The sequence below is a fragment of the Podarcis melisellensis genome (genome assembly GCF_964234715.1).
Source record: "Podarcis melisellensis genome assembly, chromosome: 9".
Classification (NCBI taxonomy): Eukaryota; Metazoa; Chordata; class Lepidosauria; order Squamata; family Lacertidae; genus Podarcis; species Podarcis melisellensis.
In genome coordinates this window covers 29330108-29349833 of record NC_138541.1, presented here as the reverse complement: position 1 = coordinate 29349833, position 19726 = coordinate 29330108, and the positions used below count along the sequence as shown (strand labels likewise).

The window sequence follows — 19726 nt, the reverse complement described above, 5'->3', positions numbered from 1 at the left end:
TGCCCCTGAAGGACCAGGTGCGCAGCCTGTGAGTCATTTTGGACTCACAGCTGTCCATGGAGGCACAGGTCAAATCTGTATCCAGGGCAGCTGTGTACCAGCTCCATCTGGTACGTAGGCTGAGACCCTATCTGCCTGCAGACTGTCTCGCCAGAGTGGTACATGCTCTGGTTATCTCCTGCTTGGACTACTGCAATGCGCTCTACGTGGGGCTACCTTTGAATGTGACCCGGAAACTACAACTAATCCAGAATGCGGCAGCTAGACTGGTGACTGGGAGCGGCCACCGAGACCATATAACACCGGTCTTGAAAGACCTACATTGGCTCCCAGTACGTTTCCGAGCACAATTCAAAGTGTTGGTGCTGACCTTTAAAGCCCTAAACGGCCTCGGTCCAGTATATCTGAAGGAGCGTCTCCTCCCCCATCATTCTGCCCGGACACTGAGGTCCAGCTCCGAGGGCCTTCTGGCAGTTCCCTCACTGCGAGAGGCCAAGTTACAGGGAACCAGGCAGAGGGCCTTCTCGGTAGTGGCGCCCGCCCTGTGGAACGCCCTCCCATCAGATGTCAAAGCGATAAACATCTACCTGACATTCAGAAGACATCTGAAGGCAGCCCTGTTCAAGGAAGTTTTTAATATGTGACATTTTAGTGTATCTTCTTTGTTGGAAGCCTCCCAGAGTGGCTGGGGAAACCCAGCCAGATGGGCGGGGTACAAATATTATTATTATTATTATTATTATTATTATTATTATTATTATTAAGCACCCTAGGCTACCAGAAGTTGATATGGAGAAAGAAATTGGATCTTGGCTTACTGCAAGGCCTAATTCCTGGTTTTATGTATCTGCTAGTCTGTTATTACCTGTTAGTACCAGGTCTTAGATTACAGGGCTGTATATAACGAAGACCGTTAACAAGAAGTAGCACTATTCACAATGGACTATATTTCAGTGACGGTACATTGGAGCAATTTGATCTGGGAACTGTGAGTGATGATGCACAGCAGAATTATTTTTGCAGAGCTGAAGTCTTCATACATCTATTTTTCTGGCAAAATTCAGCTTTTAGGTGAGATTACTTCCTCCCATGGAAGTAATCCTGTTCATAAATACAACATGTTATTTGAACTCTAATCATATACCGGTAATTAATGCTCTCCATCAAATTCCAAATAAGTAAGGCCTTCACTGGTGTGAGTGAACATAAACTGAAGTTCACCAGATTCTGTTTTATCTGGTTTGAGGAATCACAGCTGGTTGACCGGAAGAAAAGGATTGTGAAATGTAGATGCAGAGGTTACTGTTATCTAGACTAGAACATTCCAGGGCTAGCCCTTCTTTTAAGATTTTGAGGAGTGTGAGGGAGAAGCAGAAATATTTCTTTGTTGAAACATCTCCAAGAATTGAAGTTTTATTCCAGCCTTTACTTCCCCTTTCTCACCATCTCCAGGTTCCTAATTCTAACAGAAAGGCAGAAATTTTGAACAAAACATGATTTGCCACCTACTCAACAGATTTTACTAACAATATAATGACTTTGAGGCTGCTCTCTGAATTGTGACTTTTTTCTAATGACTGCTCTTCTTGACAGAAGGTATGGGGGTGGGAGAGAGTTTGTATTTCAAGAACGGCATTGTTAACTCAGCACTAAACGTATTTATTTGGAAGCAAAAAACCTGGGTGTTTAGGATCATAGTCTGAACCCTTCACTCCCTACACCTGACCACCAACAGCTCAAGCAGTATCACACTATCCCACAGAGCCACATCAAAGGCTTTTCTAGATGTCGTTATGCACAGCGAAGGCACAGTGGTTGTCAGGCTACTGCTCTTCCTCATCCAGACAACATTCTCCCACCTAACATATCAGCTTATAGAAACCTCCTTCCCCCCCCCCCCCGATCTTAAACCACAGTGTTATTTTCACTAGCATGTGCATTTTTATCCACACTTTCCCCTAGCATATGCTCTTTTTCACCCACTTCTTGGCAGGAGAACTGTGCTTCAGTTCGTGTTATGTTTCACAAAGTGCAAAGCGGTAGGTTCGCCTTTAAATACGAACTGAATCCAATTATTCCACTTCCCTGCCCAGAGCCAGGCAGAGCCAGCTCCTTATTGACTGTCAGCAGATGGGGAGCTGGCTGAGGGCAGACTAAGGCCATGGGCCAGTGCTCAATTCGCCCTACTGGGCCAGCCCCCGTTATTCCGCAAGTGTCACAGAGGATTGTGAGCTATGGCAGGTGAGGCAACTCCAGAAATCCTCTCTGTAAGATTCCCCTGAAAGCGATATGTATGACCCACTCCTCTGTCCCACTCAGCTTTGCCAAACACATAGAGTTTCTTCTTGGGAAAATCAAGTAATTTAAAGCCAAGATTTTGCTCACTCTGGCTCCCAAAACCAAGACTGAAAATAAAAGCAATCTGACCCAATAGCTGCTATCTGAATTGTGTGGGACATTTCAGAGAAACAGTCTATTGTGCACTTCAGCCTGAGAAGATATATTATGGAAGGAGAAGGGGACATAGTAACTCCAGAGACACCCCTCTCCCTTTCTGCTAAATTGAGCATAGTACTGCCTGTGTTTCAGTTTCTCAGAGTGCTTTCTGCCATCTGTTTTTAATTTTTCTTTAATTTCCATTCACGGCCTTTGGACTACTCCCATGTTCAGAAGAAAACAGCAATTAAGGCTAACATTATCTGGGTGCCTCTTCCAGGCTATAAACTTAAAATTGTTGGCATAAGCAAATATTCCGTATCAGTCTTTTACCAGCAGACCAATGTTGTTTTCTATTATTTTGCTTTGCAAACACATGAGTACAGGCATGTTAAGCCCCCACTACTTTCATACTAGTGCTGGTATGTGAAAATACTGGAATATTAATTCTAATTCTAGCCTAAAGCCTGCTGCAGTCCAGCCAGCCATGGAAAAGAATGTCCTTCATAACAGCTCTGTGAAGGCACAACATAGATTCTTGCCAATTTATCAGATGAACAGAAAGGAAACATCATTCCAGAGGTGACCCAAAGTGCCACCATCTGCTATCACACTTGTCACATATTAGCATGACACCCACCATACATGTTTTAAGACAGGAGTGGGGAATCTGAAGCCCGGAAGGCTCCTTGGGAAGACCCCCTGACTAGCCTTGCTTTACACCCTCTTTTGAGTGTTTTTGCCTGCCTGGAATGTGTCATTGACCCCGATCATGATTCATAGGAGCTAGAAAGGGGTGTCTGTATAACTTGATCTACACTTATTGGTCCATCTATTTTACCTCTGCCCCACCCATGAGAAGGGAATGCTGCCTTCTTCAGATGTCTCAGCCCTGTTTTAAAGTCTGTAATGCATCACTCTGTTTCAGATACGCAATGATTGTGGTTTCACCGACTAATATTGTGAGCATAATCCAGTCAAAATCAAGTCCTATTGCTACTAATGGAAGAGTGGTGAACGTTTGCTTAAGTCAGCAATGGAAATAAATGGAACTGGCAAGCGGCGTTTAGAGAAGAGATGAGCAAGAATCTTCCCAGTCCGACCAGGTTTACCTATTTCAGGTATGTCCTACAACCTGTTATTCCATGTGCAAGCAACTAGAATGATTGACACGTTGTTGTTGATTCCACATCCTCTTCTGGAGGACAAAAAAAGTTTGCAAAAACATTCATAAAATGAATGCCAGCTTGGCTCCTGGCCTAGATATGGCCCGTTTGCAAGCTATTACCTCCATTGACCCCAATGGAATTTTTTTTTTTTTTTGGCAAGCGATAACAACATCTGGCTGCATGTGGAAATGATCCTTGATGCCATCCAGATGTGCTGTTTGAAACAACAAATGAAACCTTTGGGCCACAAGTGCCCAGTTGCTAGTGGACCTACAGTACTACACTTTTTCTCATAGATATTTACAGACTTGTTTCCTCTACCATATTGATCTGTGGCATTAGAAGCATGGTGAGAACTGAATAGCTACTGTAGACAGTTAACCTCTTGTTAACTACTCTTATCTGTATTGTTTTTAACATTCAACTGGGAGCCGCCCAGAGTGGCTGGGGAAACTCAGCCAGATGGACGGGGTATAAATAATAAATTATTATTATTATTATCTCTTTCATCCCTCACGTCCCTCCTCTCCTTTGCAGTTTTCCATTCTCAAAATGAGGACTATAAAATTTTTAGGTGAATTATGATCAGCTTACCAGGAAAAGATACGCAAAGTGTTCTCCTGCTACCACTGTGTCCACCCACCTTTTCCTCTTGCTAGGGTTCCTGAGCTTTTAACAGCTACATATCTGGCAAGAAATCAACAAGTACTGCTTTCACAGCATAGTGAACAATGAAGATGGGTCTATCCATTGACTTTGTGCCTTCCAAGAAGCTAGTAGATGTACACAAATCCTGTCAGCGGGGCAGTGGAGGGGGGCAGAGATAGCAATTCTGATTTATGTATTTGCTCATTTTAGAGTATGTCAGTATTGCTGTTGTGAGTCATGCTGATTATATGCAGCACTGTTTGCAAAGTCAAGGCTGCATTTATTCTAGGCAAATAATATTAAAAAGTTCTTATAAAAGAGAAAGGACATATAATTTGACATATCACTGATCAAGATCTTGTACCACTCAGCTTTCTCATGTTGAAGAAAACAAGAGCACATATCAGGATTATTTTATTAAGCGGCTTTGGAGAAACAATTAAGTTTAACATTTACTTCTCATTAGGATTCAAGATACAGTAAAACAACCCTTTCTCACTGAAATGTTGGTCCATCTTTCAGAAAATATTAAGTATGCATTAGCTTTGGAAATTGGGTCTTGGTTTTGAAACACTTTCTTGATGGACTAGCATTACAAAAGTGCTTTTGAATAAATATGCAATTATAATGAATTTCCAGAAAGCATTTCCGCCCTGCCCCCTCAATTAACAATACAAAGAAAATTATTTACAGGGGATCTTTGGCCCAAAATAAACTTTTCTTAATCTCAAATACAGGCTTGCTTTCCACAAACTATGGCTCTTTCTCACTCTCTCACTCTTTGTCTCTGTTTCCCAGTATTCCCACATCCTCTGAATAATCAATCTTTCCTCCCCTTGCTCTAGGAATGTAGTACTGTAGAATGATGCTGCAGCAATCCATTTTGATTACTTTTGAGATTAGATTCTGTTTTATCACAGATTAATTGCATGCTGGTCTGGGCTGCACTTCCCCTATTGCAACCAGAGTTGTGCAGAATTATAAAGATATTTGAGATTTTGTGCAAAAAGTATGCAGTTGAGAGGCACGAAAATTCTTCTGCAAAATCCCTCTATCTTTGAGGGTTTTCATCAATTTTGTTACAATGCATCTGAGGGTGAATAAGGGATTACCACTGCCTTCATTCTGAATAGGGGAAAAAGAATTCATTGTCATTGCCCAAGCAATGACTTACAATGCTGCACTACCAACTTAATTTCCTGCCACCACTCTACAATGAAATTTTCACCCTGATCCAGTTATGGTTGTGTATAGTTAGTTACACATGAGCAGTTGGGGCAAGTATTCAGCTGTACATCACATCTCCATCCACATTCTAAACCAGATTGTCAACTTCAAATTGGAACCATTGACCTGTTTGTCACCTTAGCAATGGGGAAACATTTGTTCTTCTCTGAACACCTACACCCTTGTGAATATTGTTCTGCCTTTGCACTCATACAAAAAGGGTGCAAAAAATACAAAAGGGTGCTTCTCAAAAACGCCTATGAAATGACACACAAACACGCACTGTTTCCGCACTCCTTAAAAATGACTGCTTGTCTCTATGGTATTCATTGTGCCCAAATTAATAAATCACTGAAATTCCCAGTGGGACTGAAACTTTGAGAGGTCAAGCTAGAGTGGAAGTAGTACAGATCAGTTTCTCACAGACACGCTATTAGAACATCTGTTTGTGTCCTCGATGCCTATTAAGATGTTTACACTGCTAATTGTAGGCATAGCATAGCTACCTTTTTGTATTTTTGTTTTTCTACCAACCTCAGCGGCACAACATCATATATCTAACTTAGGCCAACTGTCAGCATGCCAATTAGTCAATGCCATATATATTTGTATCAGGTACATTCATTTGATAGATGGTCAAACTCACTGGAACTAATAACCTATGAAATGCTTTGCTAAGACTATGCCCATATCAATTTTCAACGGCAATGTCTTAGTTTAAGAAACTGATTTCTTGACATTTCCATGTCCAGGAATTTTATGTGCAACACAGACACATATGTTGGGAGATTTTACACTAGTCCTATTATGCTTTAGTAACAATGGTGTGCTGTAGTTTGGACCTCATTATTTACTAGATTTTCAAATAAGGCTATTCCTGCTAAGCATCAAGATTCTATAAGAACTCACTTTGCCTAACTCTTTTCGGCTCATTCAGCTTGTGTCTATATCAGTGTAAATTGTTTCAAAAATGATAGCCAATTAGAATTACAATACAAAACTAAACTAAACTATAAACAGTTGTAAAACAAAATAATATTGCATCTTTTTAATTTTGTTACCAAGACAACTGACAACCCTTTTCCAGTCCCTTATTACTGACACCAAGAACTGCAAGTGATAATGCAGACCCTCAGTCAACCTATACATTAACTCCTATTTTCATTATATCTATTTGTGACCTTGCCCACTAAATTTGATCTACCTGCTCAGTTCTGGTTTGCATGAGCTCAGCTTGTACACTGAACATGCCCCATAAGCCAGGGCCACATTTCATTGGATACTACAATTGGACACTGACCCATTCTGAACAAAGGAGATGTGCAAACTGCTTTTCATTGTGAATGAAAAAAGGTGCCTTTTTATTCCCATGGATGTTTGGGGGCTGATGTGAGATTTGCCTACACATTTTTGTGGTCCTGCCTCTTTTTCTGCTCTTCTAGATGTGACAGCCTTTTTTTGTGTTATGCCCTCATAACAGTCATTTTGTGTAATATCAATTTCCCACTCACATACAGAGAGCACTCATTTTGTGCCTGGCGCCCATAACACTTTCTGAGGATTACAAATGTACCCAGTGGTCCAGAAACATTGGCAACTCCTGCCTTAGAGCCCCAGCACCTCTCCTTTTGAAAATAAATCACTTACTCCCTGTATAATGACTCTGGGAATCATTCCATAACAAGAAACGCAAGAGAAGGGTTGTAGCGGTATGTTCAATGCCTAGCATCTCCAGGCACCCCTGTCTAGGCTAAGAGCATATTTTTATCATTTAAAATAATGCTGATGAACCAATGATTTGACTGTTGCTATAATCCATAATAACCCTGAATTGACACTGTTGCTCCATTGTGACTATTTCTACACAATCTCATTTCTCTCTATGGGACTAAACCGTTGACTGCTTTCTTAGCAGCCATGAAAATATTTAATTAATTTGCTTTTATAACTTGAGTAAAAGCAGGCTGTTAATTTCAAGATTCTGATCCTTGTTATATTCAGCGCCTCAGGCCTTGCCTGCCATGCAGGTACATTCAGTAAAATAAACACAAACACAGTTTCCTCATCCTACTCACTTCATTTCAGCCCAAGTAACCTTTGCATCAGCCTTAAATAAGAGCTAGAGGATGCTTCTAGCAAAATAAGTTACTGACCATATCCTTGGCTAATAAACACCTAGGCCTGTGGCCTGTAGTTTATTTAGCCTAGGATATGGTTATTGCTCATTAGGAGAAAATACCCTCAAGTTATTATTTAACAATCTTTAGCTGGGGAAAAATTGGGGGTGGGGAGTAACATATGGTCCAGCTGCCCACGATTTCACCTGAAAAGGTTTTATCAACACCTTTAGCAAAAGCTGCCTCAGGCAACTCATAAAAACATGGAGAAGTCAATACACCCAGAAGAGCTGAATAAATAAAAATAGTAGTGGTACATTTAATGTATACCTTTCATTCCAAGGCACCTCTACAGCCTAGAGAAATTTCACACTAGACATAAATGGTAGTATAAGGCGGCACAGGTCAGGAATGAAGAATCCTGACAGTGAGGGTTTCAGGGGCAATGGTATTTCAGTGTCAAGTTGTTAACTATGTGCTCCTGTGAGGTGAGCCACAATCTCACTGTATGGTATGTCAACACACTCATACTTGCCCTTCTCATAGTTGCCCTTCTGCGACTTTAGATATTGTAGCTCTACATGTGAAACTACTCACGGTTTCCTCAGTTTCTCATCCTGCTGACGACCCAACCACAGATCAAATCAGTGGTTGGAGGGGTTGTAACTGTAGTAATTTCACAGAACCTGTCACTTTTGAAGGGCTGCTACCCAAAGGCAAAGAGAACACCTGCAAAGGACTCACCTAACTGGCAGTGGGAAAACAGAGAGGGCTGTCTGGCTCTTGTTTCGTTAGGTAGATGGTGTTTAAATAGCCACATTCAGTTTCCATTCACATTCCATGTATATTCTGTCCCTACAGCAGAGAAGAGAAAATACAGTTAAAAGGTGTTTACAAGCCAAGTCAACCCTGTGATTTGCTACTTGAGTTCATTTTTTGCTTGAGAGGCACACACCTATAGCAGACTTTAAGTCGGCATTCCACAGCCATGAAGAAATTTCTTGTTTGTAAACCAAAGAGGAAGAATTATAAGCCAGACACTTACATCACCTGGCAGATGTGTTTCTCAATCACGTATTTAAGGCTTCCCCCCGACCTTTCTCTCTCTCCTTTTTTTCTTTAACATGAATTGGAATGGGCTAGAAAAGTGGGGAGAAAGTGGAAAATAAAAGGAGGAAACACATGCTGCATTTTTTTTTAAAAAAAAGTAATTAATTGACTCTGCTTTCCTAGCTGCACTGTCAGAACTACCAAGTCCTCCTCTGTGTCTGGAAGTAAATAAATTTTCCCTACACTTGTCCGAAACTCTATAGCTACTGGTAGAATGGTAACACATAATAACATGGTAGCGACACATAAAGCTGTCAGTCTTAAAGGGAAATGGATTCCGAAGCTGAGGGGGTAAACAGACTAAATCAATTTGAACATGCATGTTAAGGTCTGTGAAAGGGCAGAGTTTAGTGCTGCTAGGCTGAAAAGCATTTGTCTCTGTCTCGTTGTATTTCCCTACCATGCAGTGGAATACACCCACAGGCCTCTTGCTTGGCTCCAGTCAGGCTCCGTGGCTGATTAATGACAGCTGGAGGTGTCCAGTAATTTCCTCACCTAATAATAAACTACAGTCCAAAAAAGAGTGGTTCCCTCAGGCCCGCCTTTAACAGAACTGTACTCGCCACCAGTAGAAAGCCAATTACCATGTCTGAGATAAGGCACATTTAAGCAGCTTTCCAGTGCCATTTAGTTGGCTTTGGGCACCTCAGCTTTGTCTACCTTTGGACAAGCTGGGTTCAGATAATGTCTGGGTCAGTTATATAATGACCTAGTGTTCCAAAAATATCTTTGTCATCCCTGCAGGACAGAACCTAAATTGGAAGACTGTCTCGTCTAAGCACAGATCAAACAGCCTACAAGCAGCCACACCAACATAAAAAAAAACACACCAATGGCCTCCGCTCCCTTATTCTTTTTCCCAGGGTCACCAACTTACACAACGATGACTACTGTTTCTGGGGCTTAAGCAATCAGTCTGCCTCACAACATCCAACCCGAAGGGGCCCACTAAAAGATTTTATAGGAGAATTTATTCTCCGCAAGAACTTTTCCAGATTCTGTCAGCAATGAAAGATGTGTGTGTATAAAATATGTAGTTAATAAAGGTTGCATTATTTAAAGGGGAGATCTCTTTCCTCATAAAATACTAATTTCTGCATTAACAAGCATGCAAAAGTTGAGTAAATTAATCATGTCCTTAAACATAAGCCAACAATCCCACCCTCTGCTTTGCCCTGTGCTGCACTACCTTACGTTCAAGAAACATCGACATGATTTATTCAAGGAAGCTTGCATGGACTTCTAGGGGTGGGGGAAATGGGCCTGGAAAGCATAATGTGGCTTTTTTAATTAAAAAAAAGTTAAAGAATATAGAAGGTTTAGCTGCAACAACATTTCTACATACTTGGAAGCTGTGTACTTTAAAAATCAAGGTATTAGTACATTAGCTTGTATGAAGAGGAACCCAAGATATTGTAGGACAAAGAATAAGGTGAGCTTTTTGATGCTCTGGAGTGAAATCTTGTTTTGGAAGGAAGTGTACAAGAACCTGAGGAGGCGGCAAATACAAGATTAGGCTTCTAAAGCTATGTACACATTAGCAGCTTCAAAACACAGTGAGGTTGCTTCCCCTCAATGAAGTTCAAGTTGCATTCGCATGTTGAGGTGCATAAAGGAGACGGAGTGTGGATGTCATCACCTGATGTGCATTACATGTTCGGTTTCCTCATGGCTGCATACCCCCCTCCTATACATGAAGGTGCCATCTGTGCACATGCTGCCATCTGGATGTGTGCAACAGCTGTCTCAAATGTACACACCTCACCTCAACTGCAAATTGAACTTGTGTTTTCAAATCAGATGGAAATTGGTCTGAGGGGAAATGCATCAAACAGGAGTATTTCTAACCACAAACTCGCCAACCTTATTTTCATGTCTCTCACTCCAGTACTTCTCAAGAAACTACAGGGCGGATATGGATTGCAGCTGATGTCACGTGTACACGGCTTCAGAGAGCAGTAACAGAAACATGCTGGAGCAAAAGTATATGGTAATGTGTACACAGCCAAAGCGTTGGTATTCTTTGGAAAAGGCAAGAAGCCCAATGGAACAGCCACACAAAGAGTCTGGGAAGGAAGCTGTCTTTTAGAAACAACAGAGCAGATTATTTCGCATACACTAAGGTCTCCTGCTCTTTTAGAATCATAGAATTGTAGAGGTGGAAGGGACCCTGAGGATCATTTAGTCCAACCCCCTGCAATGCAGGAATCTCAACTAAAGCATCCATGACAGATGGCCATCCAACCTCTGCTTAAAAATCTCCAGTGAAGGAGAGTCCACCACCTTCCGAGGGACTCCATTCCACTGTCAAACAGCTCTTGCTGTCAGGAAGTTCTTTCTGATGTTGAGTTGGAATCTCCTTACTTGTAACTTGAATCCATTGGTTCAGGTTCTACCCTCTGAAGCAGGAGAAAACATGTTTGCTCCATCTTCCATGTGACAACCCTTTCAATATTTGAAGATGACTATCATATCTTCATGGGACGCAGGTGGCGCTGTGGGTTAAAGCCTCAGCGCCTAGGACTTGCCGATCGAAAGGTCGCGGTTCGAATCCCTGCGGCGGGGTGCGCTCCCGCTGCTCGGTCCCAGCGCCTGCCAACCTAGCAGTTCGAAAGCACCTCCGGGTACAAGTAGATAAATAGGGACCGCTTACCAGCGGGAAGGTAAACGGCGTTTCTGTGTGCGGCTCTGGCTCGCCAGAGCAGCGATGTCACGCTGGCCACGTGACCCAGAAGTGTCTCCAGACAGCGCTGGCCCCTGGCCTCTTAAGTGAGATGGGCGCACAACCCCAGAGTCTGTCAAGACTGGCCCGTACAGGCAGGGGGACCTTTACCTTTACCTATCATATCTTCTCTCACTGCTGATAGTGTGCTCCATTAAAGATCTAAAATACAGGTTGCCTTATTAACTTACTGGCTGAATTTCCTTTCCTTTGGAATCCTCTAGAGCACTCTGCACAGCACGAAAATGATCCTACATTAAACTATTAGAGGTAAGCACAGCTGACTACCAAGTGAAGAACAACGAATAACTGTTTTCCATCCATCTGTTTATCTGAAATGTTCCAAAAACTAGTATCTCCTGTTAAAAAATAATGCAACTCGGACAACTTCACCCAAAAAAGAAAGAAAAAAAGTTCTTTTAAAAGGATTATTCTGTCAAAAAAGATTTGTAATATTTAACTTACATTTTCCCTGACACTGAAAGAGCGGAAGACTGAGTATCCCATTTCCTCTGTGTCTGAGCTGTTTTGTGTTTCAGAAGTCATGAATGCCAGTATCGTGTGTTTTTTTCCAGAGCTGCTTTCTAACTGTAGAAACAGGATGTATTTAATCCCAGGAGCAGGTAGGCCAGGAATGTGTCCTGGTACAGATTCTAATCTCACATAGAATCACATATCAGTATTTGGAAGGAATAAAAAATTGTTCTGTACATTAATGTATGCTTGCAATTCACTATATATGTGTTTCTTCACATGGACACTGAGAATGTTTAAACACTCTGGCTGGCAATGGTGGATTGCTGTAGTGGGTATGAGAGTTTCAAAGGGTAATATAATATAAATTTATTTACCGTTATGAATTCTGTTTTCTTCATCATTTCTCTGCTCTTCCATCTCCTCTATTTTTTCTCTCTGCTTGAGTAGTTCTTAGTATTCTCTCAGTTGCTCCTTTAATGAAAAGAAATGTGAGAAAACATTATTGCCATAGATATTGCTGAACGCCTGATAGGGAATATAATAAGAAATTGTCCAAACATTACTTGCTGTCACAGCAAAGCAACTGGCAGTACTGCTCCATCTAACCTCCCTAAAAACCTCAATGCAACTGCATTCCACGGCAGACCTTTACAGTAGTCTGGCCTTGAGGGTCCAAATCAAAGGAACCCTATCTGGGTGTTCTTTGTTCCTGTGTTGAGTAGCACCTAAGCAAGGAGCAGGGCTGTACCAAGCAGCCCAACCCCTTATGTTGCACACTTGCTAATGTCTGTAATGAGGAGTGAGAGGTATGTGCCTTCACACATATGAAGGCACACACCTGTGTATGTGAAGATTGCCCCAGAATCTTCAACACTGTGTGGTCAGCCAGAACGCTCCCATGTGATGTACTTGCAAATGTCAAGGGAAGTGTGTGCAATGCCAGGTGTAGGACAACCAGTGAGACCCCCACTCCTTGTTTCTGTGTTGTTCAACACAGGAATGAAGGACGCTGAAATTAGACCGAAGTATCATCATAATGCTGGCACCCCTAAATGGATTTCAGCAATATCCACCACTCACAACTAGGTGTTTCGCTTTCCCATGACAGAAATTGTCTCATTTCCTAACAAAGAATTTAATAGTCAAGCAATTAAGTATTATCATACTGACTCAAGCCAAATTAAACAAAAAGGAATGCAACCATTATCTGCTATGTATGGGTTTAAATTTTATGAGCTATCTGATGTCATGTACAATAAAATTTTATGACTGCACTTTATTAGAATTTATTGTGTTATAATACAATTCATCCTTTATATTAACTGTAATAGTCATACACCTTTCCCCCCTCTCATGTGATAGGTTTATTTTACTATAACATAAAGGAGGAATCTGGTCTGATAATCCACATGGAGAAAAACTGATTATCTGGTTCTTTATCAGTCTAGCTTACAATCCAATGTTGGGACCAAAACTGTATTGGGCAACCTTATGAATGACCTGTCCTGGGATATGGGTAGAGTGAATGCAAATCCTGGAACCCTCAAGCCATCAAACTAGGGATGTTCTAGAATTGCACTGCTCACCGCAAAAGCAGTTGAGACTTTGCAAGTGTTCAAGCTGAATGCTCTGTGTGAAGCTGCCTTTTGAAAAGTATTTTGAGGTGCTGCATATGAAGGCAGAAGGGAAAGCTAGCAAGTAAGATGACAGCATTTGCAGCCCATTTAAAGAATTGACCCAGCAGAGATCTAGGTTGTCCCAAAATGACTGCATAATTGTTTTTAATTTTTAAACAGTGCATCACATATTGATTACCTTCCCCAATCTGAGTTTTCACCCCATCCCAAATTCCATGTGCTTTTTTGGAATGGTCTGGATTCAGCTCTAGGCTGATGAACACATATGTGTTCATCACTTACTGAGTGCAGCACCAAATGGTAACTTTCATATATGTGAATGAGCTGTCAGATACCAGGCCCCAGAAACTGAATTTTTTATCACTTCACACATAATGCTTCTTTTACCTTGTTTTTATGTTGCAATGGCTAACCAACAATCTATGATTTAAACAATCTCTCTATATATATAAACTGCAAAGCAACTATGAAATAAAGTTGTCTCTGCTGCAGTTTATTTTAAAAACCTTTATGATGACACTGAACACAGCAATGTGCTTCGAGACTGACACCACATCCATAGAAGTCAATGGGGGTCCCACGATTGAGTTCAAGAAGTATTTGCTTTGTCCCTTAAAACAGTCTCAGTGGATTAAGAGCAAAACACAAAGTTTAAGGGCGGGGGAGAGTGTTTTAAGCAGGATTGAGGATGTTAAAATTGTACTCTGCCTGTAATCTCCTAATCAGCTTGAAAAACTGATATATAGATAAGCATCTGCGTTCTTTTGAACTTCTCCCCCTTTTCATTCTTCGAAAGGTGGACCACACTTTGTAAGAAGCTGGTTCTCATTCAGTGACCTCCCCAGTTTCTTTAAACTCCACTCTTATCCCTCAACACTGCCCCTTCTGTGTTGAGATTATGTGTTCCCATACTACAAAACACGAGAACAAAGTTAGAGAAGAAAAAGGAAAGCTGGTCTACTGTCAGAACCAAGGCTTATCGCAGCAGCCTCCTATTTTTAACTCGATTGCAAACGATATCTGTGATCAAAGGGCCAGAACCCCTGAAGGAGCTTATGCAAACAGCATGGTGGCCGGAATTCTTCCTGATGATTTGTAAGCAGGAAAGGACTTTTGACATGAAAGACAGCTTAAACAGCACAAGAATAGCAATAAACCATCTGTAAAATGCTTAACGTTGCCCTTGAACTAATGCAAATTTGTTCCAAACAATTTTTTCCCCTTTTCCCTTTTTCTCCTCCTTGCAAACTCTGGATGCCCTGCTGGGGCATTTGAACAGTCACATGTTCACTATACAAAAGCCTGTATAAGCAGGGAAATACAGTGTACTAATGTGTTTAGGACCAGGGAATCAAGCAACTTCCACAATTTAAATCCGCTGCCTTCCTTTTCCTCTTTGTTTGAGAAACTTTCATTAATGATAGCCTGGCTAGGCATGCTAAATGTCCAGAGAGCAACACCAAAGGTAATTTTGCTGGTTTCAAAGAGTTGCGAAGAAAAAAACACTACCAACTAGTTAGCAGAGTTCATTCAATCATTTTTCTAAAGTAGCACAGCTCACTAGGAATGTGATTCTACTTATACTTATTCCCTTTTTATGTCCTTTATCAAAATATGTCAATAAAACAGGTAATGCAAGAAATTTGGATCAGTTGGTTATACCTTAATTGCTATCCAGAAGAACTATAGTGCAAGAGTTTTAAATGATGTTAATAGATTTATTTATTTTAGTGATGTGTCCTCTTATCTGTGGCTATTCATAAATATTAAAATGTTCCAAAACATAGTAATTGGAAGGGAAATGTCCATTTACACATTATTTCCAGTCCCTTGGAAATACAGATTAATCTTTTCAAATCAGCTTTATCAGATGTACAAAATGGATGACATCTACTTAATATTTACTTAGGTCTATGTGTGTGGTTTAATAGAACTTTATATAGCACCTGTTGAGATCTCAATTTCTTTAATATCACAAAACATTTTGAACTTTCTTTGTTACCATCTCCTGGTTGCTGGGAGAGTAAGGTAGCCGTAACTGATAATCAATGTGGAGGTAAAGGGCTGTCCACGTCTCACTGCCTACTGAAAGCAAAATGCTAATTTAGGCAATATTTGGTCTGGAAAGTCAGGTTTATCAAACAGACCACTATTTGGTCTGGAAAGGCAGGTTTATCAAACAGGTAGCAAACAGGAGTCTAATGCACTAAAAAGGGGTTGCTAAGCTTTCTTGGACCAAGGCCACTCTGCTGGTGAGCAAGGCCCAAACAAAAGTTGGCATTGCCACACCACACCCATTCTCTCTCACACATCAGACATGTACCCACTCCAGTAGAGTCGATGGAGAGCTGTGAGAAGAACAGGTGGGTCTTCAAAAAGCTCACCTCGCAAACCAGCACTCCCTCTACACTAAGTAACTATAGTCCTACGGGGGGGGGGGACACTGGCCTGCAACTAGAGCCTTTTAATTCATGTATTTTTCATCCAATCTGCTCCCTGACTCTGATCTCAATGAAATTTCAGGGAGCAGGTTGGAGGTGGTGTTGGGAATTAAAAGGCTCTCCTCCAGGGGTTTTGCCCCGCACGCATTCACCCCAGCCCAGCTATGTCCATATGTGAGTCCCTCCAGCAGCAGCGCTTATGCGTGTTTCAAAGGAAGCTAAAATCCTACCCATCTGCTGCTCAGAAGAAGAACTGGCAGAATGGATTCAGTGCCCTTTACTTTATTTATCCTCAGAGTTTATACGTTGCCTTTCAGGGCTAATCCTCTCAAGGCAACACAAAATCCATTATAAACATAGCTGCAGTCCATAAAATTACGTGCTGTGGAATTCAACATTGCTCAAAGGAGATTGTTCCGTTGGGCAAGCATGAATGCTTGCACTAATGGAACAATCTCTCCCCTCCTCCTCCTCCTCCTCCCGTGCACTGTTCTGGGGTTTCTTCCAACCTTCCAGAGTAGATTTGGGGGAGGCTCTGTTGCTCTAGAGTTCCCATGGCTTGTTTCAGCTAACAGACCAGGTTAGTTAGGCCTAGGAAAGACATGTCTGTTTAAAGCCCTAGAGAACCACTGTCAGTCAATGTAAACAAGGCTGAACTACATGGGTCAGTAAGGTAAAGGTAAAGGACCCCTGGACAGTTAAGTCCAGTCAAGGCGACTTTGAGGTTGCAGCGCTCATCTTGCTTTCAGGCCAAGCGAGCTGGCGTTTGTCCGCAGACAGGTTTCCAGGTCATGTGGCAAGCATGACTAAACCACTTCTGGCACATGGTACACTGTGACAAGTGTCAGAGCGCACAGAATCACTCTTTATCTTCCTGGTAATTTATCTACCTATTTATCTACTTGCACTGGCCTGCTTTTAAACTGCTAGGTTGGCAGGAGCTGGGATAGAGCAAAGGGAGCTCACCCCCATCATGGGGATTTGAACCGCTGAGCTTCTGATTGGCAAGCCCAAGAGGCTCAGTGGTTTAGACCACAGTGCCACCCACACATAGGCCAATAGACTGACTTGTTATAGGATAGCGTCCTATATTTCTAAAAATATTATAATCATAGGAAATTTTTGCTTTTTCCTAAATTGCAGTTTAGATATCATCTATCAATTAGTGCTGAATGACAATATCTTCAATTACGACATCTGATGATGTCTGTTAAAGGACTGTCCATATTTTGAGTGATTTGGCATCTTTTAAATTTCTGGAAGTAATAATTTGCACCTTCACAGAAAGCTTCACAAAAAATAATTATTTTTTACAAATGTTTATTGGAATCTTGTAAAGTACAAGTTCAGGAGTTCGGAGAGTAATGGGATAGGGAATTAGAATGCGCTATACTACCTAAACAATGGAAATTTGCTTTAGAATTTATACATAACAATTTGTTGGATTTAAACTTGAAATTGATTCAGCAGAATTTGATGTTTCAGGTATACTGGACTCCACAACATCCGTATAGGAAGGCTTTGCCTCACTGATGCATATGATGCATGTCCAGCAATTCTTTCTGGTCTGACATTGCTGTTCATATCAATTTTTTATTGTCAAAATCCTTGCTATTTGCAGGTGGACATGTCCTACTGAATTATATCTCTGTAGTATAAAATGCAGTAGGACATTACTTTGAACTGATTGTAGAGGAAAGGCCCAAGCGTTGAGCATGGCGCAAATGGTTAGGGTTTGGATTTAGATCCAGTTTAATAACTGGTCTTACCATACATGTAAAGTTTAATAACTGGGCACCATACATTTAAAGTTTACTAACTGGGCACACCATACATTTAAAGCATATGGCATCCCCTGTACAAAACAGTTTTATAATTATCAGAATCTACAAAGTCAGATAACTTTGAATGCCAAGTGTATCAAGAAAACCTTCACTGGTTTCCACTACATGGAAGTATTCCTGAAGATTTCATTCCCAGTTTTGTAAAATAAAAAACTGAGTCATACCAGATCACATTTGTTGCAGAGAAGGTAAAATATTTGATCCTATCTGGACTAGCATCCAATAGCTAGACTACAGCAGACATGGTGTGATTTTAATTTAATTGGGTGCATTGTTTTATTATGCATGTTTTGTTTTGTTTTTAAGTGTCGCTATCCACCCCTTGCAAAAGGGCCAGTAAAAAAATTGCACTAACTTTTTTTTTAATCCAGAGACTGTTAAATCTAATACTAAGTCCTGCCATGTTCTACGCAAACGCAGCTAAAAAGGAAATGTAACTGCCTTGCCGACCTTTCCACCACCCCCACCTGTTTTTCCTAACTTTTCAACAGTGTTAGAGGTTAATAACATTGTTATTTCATCCATTGCTTGAATCTAATAAAAGCAATGAGGCATAGCATTCTGTAAAATGTCTGCAGTAGAGGAAAGAACACTGGTGTTGACCTCTAACTTAAATGAAATACTAATTATCCCCATCTACTTCTAAAATTAATGACTTTAGAATCTCCCAAGTGGCCCAGCAAAAGTCTCTCATAAGACTCCAGGCAACTTTCTGTTTCCACTGAAGGGGGTGGAGAGGGAGAGAGAGAATTTTCAAATTCAAAAGAAACAAGTACCTTTGAGTTGCTCATAGACTCTCACAGGCTCTCACTCATAGACCAGTCCACATAAAAATTAAGCAATATCACAATACATAAGTTGGTTTTTAAAGACTCAGGTAAGCATTCATCTTTTAAAATGAAGGAACTCAGTTAAAAGCATAATTAAATGAAACATGCAGGTTAAAAACAGTGCAGTCCCCACAGGGAGTTCTGCTCACTTCCTGCTCCTTCTTCCTAGAAACCCCTGCTCCCTAAACCTCTGTTGTACAAAAACACCCTCTCTTCCTGTAGTGACATCACAACCCCCCTTATCCTGGCAACCTCTGTCTGTGCCTGGCAGAGCCTTCTCCCTGGTCAATGAATCCCATTGAGTAGCCAATGGCTGGCCATCAGCACCATTGTTTGTTCAGCAACCCACCATCATGAGCTCCTGGCTGGGTTCTAGAGGATGTTAGCTGGTTGTTCTTCCCAGCCCTTTATTCACAGCCCTTGCTAAATACTGGAATTTATCAGTTTACTCAAATTCTGACCCTTCACTGAATGTAGAAATTATAGGGAATCTGTCCACCCCCAAAATTCATAACAATACCAATGAGGGGGGCGGAATTATTCAGTTCCTTAGCTTATTAGTATTTCAGTAACCTTTCCATGATATTCCTGTGGCTGTATCACAATGGAAATGATTTAATCAGAAGGATCAACTGCATGCCAGCAATCAAAATCAAAACCCATCAAGACAATTGCCCCAGCTCCACGCTTACTATGATTTCTTCTACATTTCTGGAGTTACATACACTTGATATAGCTACAAATTGAAAACACCTGATGGCTAAGAGCTTCAAGTCAGGTTACAACATTTACCCTGTGGATGAACTCCAGCATTATGCTAATTGCTAAAGATGATCAAGAACGCTGTGGGACATTTTTAATTGGGAACATGTACTGGATTTTAATACCACGCATGGGGATTTGACTCATATTCGTAAGTTATCAATGAGGAGGATAACCCCTCAGGAAATGTTTACAATGAGGAAGAGTTGGCGCTAGTGCAAGATGACACTGATTGTAATAATGTTATTGTTTTACATAACTTGAGAGCAAGGGAACATATTTTAGTGGGTTACTAAAATAGAATAT

General features: G+C 41.1%; 2 long non-coding RNA genes across 3 annotated transcripts in view; one reads left to right on the top strand and one right to left on the bottom strand.

The window, feature by feature from the left end:
• LOC309378389 overlaps window positions 1-10196 on the top strand; it is a 94225-nt gene extending 84029 nt beyond the window's left edge. Inside the window, exons 3-5 of the long non-coding RNA XR_014172042.1 lie at window positions 3365-3557; window positions 8459-8671; window positions 9452-10196. This is a non-coding gene — a long non-coding RNA (uncharacterized lncRNA). The remainder of the gene's footprint in view (window positions 1-3364; window positions 3558-8458; window positions 8672-9451) is intronic.
• Window positions 1-19726, bottom strand: part of LOC309378391 — a 147515-nt gene that overhangs the window by 5481 nt on the left and 122308 nt on the right. Inside the window, exons 3-5 of one of the 2 annotated variants that reach the window (XR_014172044.1) lie at window positions 12281-12377; window positions 8342-8452; window positions 4200-4292 (exon numbers count right to left, since the gene is read on the bottom strand). This is a non-coding gene — a long non-coding RNA (uncharacterized lncRNA). The remainder of the gene's footprint in view (window positions 1-4199; window positions 4293-8341; window positions 8453-12280; window positions 12378-19726) is intronic. The other variant, XR_014172045.1, reaches the window with a different exon arrangement.